Source organism: Lithobates pipiens, unplaced genomic scaffold (genome assembly GCF_037356315.1).
Source record: "Lithobates pipiens isolate NorthernLeopardFrog02 unplaced genomic scaffold, aLitPip1_a1.2 Scaffold_16, whole genome shotgun sequence".
Lineage (NCBI taxonomy): Eukaryota > Metazoa > Chordata > Amphibia > Anura > Ranidae > Lithobates > Lithobates pipiens.
Genome location: NW_027507748.1, coordinates 527,324,847 through 527,330,846, shown reverse-complemented (window position 1 = coordinate 527,330,846; position 6,000 = coordinate 527,324,847). Strand labels below are relative to the sequence as shown.

At 43.0% G+C, this 6,000-nt stretch overlaps 1 protein-coding gene across 1 annotated transcript in view; it reads left to right on the top strand.

Annotated features, from left to right (window-relative positions):
- The first annotated feature begins 617 nt into the window (after positions 1-617).
- Positions 618-6,000, top strand: part of SUGT1 (SGT1 assembly cochaperone of MIS12 kinetochore complex) — a 277,622-nt gene continuing 272,239 nt past the window's right edge. The window contains exon 1 of the mRNA XM_077483157.1: positions 618-768. The gene's annotated coding sequence lies outside the window, so the exon portion shown is untranslated. The remainder of the gene's footprint in view (positions 769-6,000) is intronic.

Genomic DNA, 6,000 nt, shown 5'->3' with positions numbered 1-6,000 from the left:
CGTTCCCATGCGTTCCCGCAGGACTTGAGCCCTGTATATATATATATATATCTCTATCTATCTATCTATCTATATACATACCTCCCAACATTTTGAGATGGGAATGAGGGACACCTACTAGCAAATGTATGAATGCATAGAACACGCCCCCTGTCACACCCCCTTAAAGGAGAATTAACCCCAAAAAAAGGTTAATTAAATCCACAAGTAATTTTTATTACCACTACTATTCCTTTATATTGTCTTTTAAAATGTGCAAATGCAACAATTTAGAATTTGGATGAAAGGTTTAGCACTGGGAAACACTTTTTGAAAGATAAATCAAAGAGGAATGAGGGACAGGGGGACACTGCTCAAAATCAAGGACAGTTGGGAGGTATGATACACACACACACACATACACACCTATGGACACAGGGATATGGTTTCTAATGAAGGACAGTGGGAGGTATGACGTTATTAGAGAATACACAGGTCCATATTACAGATAGAAGTAGTGTTCTGCTCTATAGGGGGTGTACAGAGGTGAGAGGGGAATGGATAACACACACACATACGACTCTGCTCTTCTGTGTAGGAACAATCCTGTGTCAGTGCGGAAGTTTCGCCCGCCTGTGTTCCTCCGACCAGCGGAGGGCGCTGCCGTACAGTGTACAGCCGCTCTGTGTGCGCTTCTCCTCGTTGACAGCTGTAGTAAGTGCCCGGCGAATCCAGAACTTTCCCGGCGGACAGTAAGCGGCAGGTGGAGGTTTGCTCGGGCGGTGCACGGTGAGTCCAGGAATGGTGCTCCCTCCTCAGGGTTGTGGAGGTGCAGTACACTGACTGTCCCAGGAAGTTCCTTCTCTGTTGTTGTGGTCACCGATCATTTCCTTTGAAGCTGTCAGCAGAGTGGGGGGATCCTCCTCATAACATCCTGTCAGTGTGGCCCCTGTGCTGAGCCCTGACACCCCAGGAGAGATTTACACGCAACTTCTATAGGTTTGTATGGCGTGAGTGAAGGGCAGAAGTTCTGCGATGGTGTCATCTCTGTCCTCCCCATGGAGATGACTTCCTGTCCGGTGACACCAGGGTAGGCTATAAGGGGTGTGTGTCCTCCCCAGCGAGATGACTTCCTGTCCGGTGACACCAGGGTAGGCTATAAGGGGTGTGTGTCCTCCCAAGGAAGATGACTTCCCGTCCGGTGACACCAGGGTAGGCTATAAGGGGTGTGTGTCCTCCCCAGGGAGATGACTTCCTGTCCGGTGACACCAGAATAGGATATAAGGGGTGTGCGTCCTCCTCAGGGAGGGGACTTCCTGTCCGGTGATACCAGGATAGGATATAAGGGGTGTGTGTCCTCCCAAGGAAGATGACTTCCCGTCCGGTGACACCAGGGTAGGCTATAAGGGGTGTGTGTCCTCCCCAGGGAGATGACTTCCTGTCCGGTGACACCAGGATAGGATATAAGGGGTGTGCGTCCTCCTCAGGGAGGGGACTTCCTGTCCGGTGACACCAGGATAGGATATAAGGGGTGTGCGTCCTCCTCAGGGAGGGGACTTCCTGTCCGGTGACAACAGGATAGGATATAAGGGGTGTGTGTCCTCGGGAGACGACTTACTGTCCGGTGACACCATGATAGGATATAAGGAGTGTGTGTCCTCCTTGGGGAGACGACTTCCTGTCTGGTGACACCAGGGTAGGTTATAAGGGATGTGTGTGTCCTCACCAAGCCCCTGATTTCAATGCAGCCCCCGTCTGTGCCCATCAGTTAGCCAGTCTGTGCCCATCAGTGATGCCAGTCTGTGCTGCCTTCCAGTGCCTATCAATGCCTGCCTCATGAGCGCACCTCAGTGAAGGGGAAAATTTACTTATTTTACAAAAAAAATAAAAAATTTTCCCATTTCATCTTCCAGGACAGCACATGAGAGAGTGGCTCCACCCACCTAAAACAGGAAACTCATCACCCACAGTCACCCAGTCCTCAGTATTTGTGTTTTCTCCGGCCTATCAGGAACATCTGAAGTGTTAGTTTTCCCCTCAGGCATTGGTGCTAGTTGCAGGTGCCTCCCTGTATATACTTCCCCAGGATTCCATGACAGTGGCTTGAAGGGGTCGCATATCGAGGGTTTTTCTAGGCTAATTTTGTAAGTATCCTAGCTGTGGGTCCTTCCCTCCCCATAACCTTCTTGGTTTTGGTTCCTTCTCTGCCAGAGGAGAAGCAGCCATCTTCGGGGGCACCATGGCTCTAGTGGGGACCCCCTAGAGCTGCACAATTGATCTCTATTGCAGAGTTTCCCCATTCTTTCTATACAAGTGGGGAGACTTATCTGCTCACTCAGCTGTCAAAAGAAAACATCTGGGCAGTCTGCCAAGTTTTTAAAATGAAACATTGTAAGGGTCCTTTCACACGGGGCGGATCAGTTCTGATCCGCCCCGTGGATATCCGTTTGCTCAGCGGGGATCACTCCATCGATACCCGCTGAGCAGGGACGGACCTGTCACAGCGCCGCTCTCCCCTATGGGAGATCGGATGACGAAGGACCGCAGTGCCCGTCGTCACCCGATCCGATCCGCAGACGGATGGAAAAATAGCTTTTTCCTCCGTTACACTTTTTCGGATCGGAGCGGGTCGGATGTCAGCGGACATGTCACCGCTGACATCCGACGCTCGATAGAGGTCTATGGAGCACCCGTTCAGGTCCGCCTGAAAAACTGACAGGCGGGCCTGAACGGGACGTCAGTGTGAAAGGGGCCTTACTCTTCCTTCTTAGATCAAAGGGAAATGTCTGTGTGTAAAGAAAAAAATCCAGGCAGTCTGTCAAGTTCTTAAACAAGTGTAAATGCAGGAAGTTTAACCACTTAAAATCTAAATCTTTTTCTGTCATTTGTTTCTTAAGTTAAAATCAATATTTTTTGCTATAAAATTACTTGGAACCCCCAAATATATATATATATATATATATATATATATATATATATACATACATATACACAGGGCTCAAGTCCTGCGGGAACGCATGGGAACGGAGTTCCTGTACTTTTTCCACAACAGGAACTCAGTTCCCGTTAGCAGCCGCGTCCTGCATATATATATATATATATATATATTTTTTTTTTAGAATTTTAGCAGAGACCCTAGGGAATACAATGGCATTTGCTGCAATATTTTATGTAGGGCTGAAAAAAACGAATCGATTATGAAATGAATCGATTACTATTTTCATAATCGATTAATCGGCCAGTAACATAATGGGGTTAAAAAAAACTAAAAGCCCTTTATAGTACAAAAATATAATCACTACTGTAAATATTACTTTCATTGTTCAGTAAAAAAAAACGAACCCCTTCCAGTAGTGATTATCTGCCTTTTTGTACTATAAAGGGCTAATTTTAGTCTTTTTTAACCCCATTATGTTACTAAATGTCTTAGACCTGGTTCACATCTATGTGTTTATTGGTGCTTTTTTCAGAAACACACTACAGTTCATTTACATGGTTTCCTATGGGACACGTTCATATCTGTGCTTTTTATAGCCGCTGCATATTTGGAAAGGGTCAGGGACTTTCAATGCAAAACGGTGCTTTTTTTTTTTTTTTTGGTTCAATATACTTCAATGGAGAAGCTGCAGAAAAGAATGTAATGTGTTTTTGCAGCAATTTGTGTTTTTTAATCTGTCCAAAAAAAAATGCAAAAAAAACGCAATTTGCAGTAAAATCGCTCGCGTAAAAATCAAACCGCACAGCAAAAAGCACTGCGGAAACAGATCAAAAGCTAAAACTGCATAGGTGTGTAACAAGCCTTATGCTGGCCACACGGATCAATTTTAAGGTGAGAATAATCAGATGATAAATCTTTGTACATTCGCTGAATGAAAGAATTTTGTTTGAAATTTTCACTTCATTTCTAAACAAAAACCACATACACTGTCTGAAAATTCCTTTGACCAAGAAGTTTTCTATTTCCAAATTTTCCCGTCACTGTGGTTGAAAATTAACGTCAATTTGACCCACTTTTTTATTTTTATTTTCTTGAAAGGTTATTAACCGATTAAGCAAAACAATAAATCGGCAGACTAATCGATTATAAAAATAATCGTTAGTTGCAGCCCTAATTTTATGTTGCACTGTATTTGCCCAGCGGTCTTTCAAACGCAGTTTTTGGGGAAAAAATACACTTCAATAAATAATAAAAAAAAAAAGACAGTAAAGTTATCCCTATTTTATTTTTTTTGTTTTAATGTGTATCCCCGTGGACTCGATGTCCGCGGGATACCCCCGATTGTCTCACAGGGAGGGAGAATGCCTAACGACACTGATCACCGTTCCCTGCGATTGGAAGCTGTGATCAGTGTGGTGTCACACACAGCCCCTCCCTCCTTAGTTAGAATCACTACTTAGGACACACTTAACCCCTACAGCGCCACCTAGTGGTTAAGCCCTTCACTGCCACTCACATTTACACAGTAATCAATGCATTTCTAATTGCACTGATCACTGTATAAATGTGAATAGTCCCAAAATTTGTGGCAAAAGTGTCCAATGTATCCGCCATAATGTTGCAGTCCCGATTAAAAATTGCTGATCGCTGCCATTACTAGTAAAAAAAAATATATAATCTATCATAAAACTATCCCCTATTTTGTAGATGCTATAACTTTTGCACAAACTAATCAATAAACTCTTATTGCGATAGAAGTTGACAATATTTATTATAGCAAAAAGTAAAAAATAATAATTTTCCAAAATTGATACAATTTTTTGTTTAGAGCGCAAAAAATAAAAACTGCAGAGGTGATCAAATACCACCAAAAGAAAGCTCTATTTGTGGGGAAAAGGATGTCAATTTTGTTTGGGAGCCACATCGCACGACCGTGCAATTGTCATTTAAAGCAACGCAGTGCCGAATCGCAAAAAACGCATTGGTCTTTGGTCCGGGGCTTAAGTGGTTAAAGAATTGTTTTAAATAAAATGTATTTTTTTTTTCAAATTGATTGTTCATTTTATATCTTAGTACCTTAAAAGTGCTGCCTGCCCTATTCACAGGGCCCAGGACTTAGTTCTGTAATATAGTTCCTGAAAGCAGTAGCCCAACCTAATAGGTTATTTCTATAATGTCCTCTCATGTTCTATCCTGGAAGGTGAAATGGGAAAGCTAGAGTTAGTAACCTGGTAACTCCATTTCCATTAATATTCCATGACAGCATAACCCTCGCCCTATATTCTGTGTTGTATTGGGTTATTATGGTATTATGTTATTCCATTAGATGCCTTCGGTTTTTTACTACTGAGGACTCTGGGTGACTCTGCACTTTTTTATTTGATTGTGGATGATGTGCTTAATTTTCGGTGGGTGGAGATACTCTCTCCTATGCTGTCCTGGAAGATTAATGTAAATCAAGTTACCAGGTAACTAACTCTAGCTTTTATTTTTTTCTAAAAACAAAACAAAAAAAACCCACTGGTGATTAAGAAAGAAAACTATCTGAAGAAAATGATAAAAAATGTATTTGTACAATGTACAGTGTTGCATGAACACACAATTGTCATTCACAGTGTGACATCGCTGAAAGCTAAAAAATGGCCTGGGCAGGAAGGGTAAAAGTGCCCGTTATTGAAGTAGTTGAGCTCCCCGCACTTTACGTTTCAGAGCTTAGAGATCCTGTGTAAATTCTGTACTTTGAATGGATGTAGGGGAAAGGCGGGTGCAGATAAACAGACAACTTATGTAGGAGGATTTGTTTCATCTTTGGGTATCACCAAATGCTAGTCACTTCACTCGTTGTATGGAAGGATTTGCAACCACTTTAATTCTCTTCAGTGAGGTTACCAACACCAGTTGGCAGGGGTTCTGCTGTCAGATACATGGGCACCTGTTTGAGGGAAGGGGTCTGTTAAGAGGTATGGACAGGAGAGAGAGAGATATAATTTTGCCCCTGTACAAATCATTAGTAAGAGCTCATCTGGAATATGCAGTTCAGTTTTGGGCACCAGTTCTCAAACAGGATATTTGGGAACTGGAGA